The following is an 831-nucleotide window of genomic DNA, read 5'->3' as shown; positions in this document are numbered from 1 at the left end:
CGCGGCCGCGGCTGCTGCCGGGGGGCGCGGCGGGCGCAGCAGAGCGGCGGGCGGCGGCGGCGGCGCGAGCGGCTCCCTCCAGTCCCCGCGCGGGCGGCGGCGGCGGCAGCGTCGTCGAGCGGTGCAGACAAAGGAGGGGCGGAGGGAGGAGACGGAGGGTGTGGGAGAGGCGGCTTCACCGGCGCGGGCAGGCGGGCGGCGGCGGCGGCCGCGCTCCTCTCGCTCCTCAGCAGCGGGGACCGAGAGAGGGAGCTGTGTCTGAGGAGACGCCAAAATCCCCCTTAGCGCTGCCCGCGGGAGGGGGAGGGGGCACAAGATGGCGGCGGCCGGGAGGGGGGGGGGGCGGGAGTTCAGCTCATGGATCCCGGCGGGCGGCGGAGGGGAGACCGGGCCGGCGGAGGCGGCGGCGGCAACGGGCGGGGGAGGGGGCTGATCCCGCGTCTCCCCTCAGCAGACAATACAAGCGCCTCGGAGCGAGTCCCCGAACCTGCCCTAGCCAAAATGGCGGCCGAGAAAGAGCGGAAGTGACGTAAATACCTCATTAGCATAAGAGGACTCATTGTCCAGCTAAGTAGGGGGGGCAGTGGGGGGCTTTACCCCTTCCCCCCATGTCCCCCAGGGACAACCGTCTCACTCCCACTTGTGCTTGCACCAAACTTTTTTGGAGGGAGGGTGGCACCAGCACCCCCACCCAAGAGAAATTATATAATCCCCTCTGAGGGGGAGCTCTCGCGAGAACCAAGAGGATTTGCCATTGACCCACTAGGAGGCGCCGCGGATAATGGCCGCAGTGCGCTTCCAGGGCCCGTGTGCACGGCGGGCGCCTTCCTC

Source organism: Panthera uncia (genome assembly GCF_023721935.1).
Source record: "Panthera uncia isolate 11264 chromosome A3 unlocalized genomic scaffold, Puncia_PCG_1.0 HiC_scaffold_11, whole genome shotgun sequence".
NCBI lineage: Eukaryota > Metazoa > Chordata > Mammalia > Carnivora > Felidae > Panthera > Panthera uncia.
The sequence above is the reverse complement of the archived record's forward strand: the minus strand, read 5'-3'. Positions refer to the sequence as shown.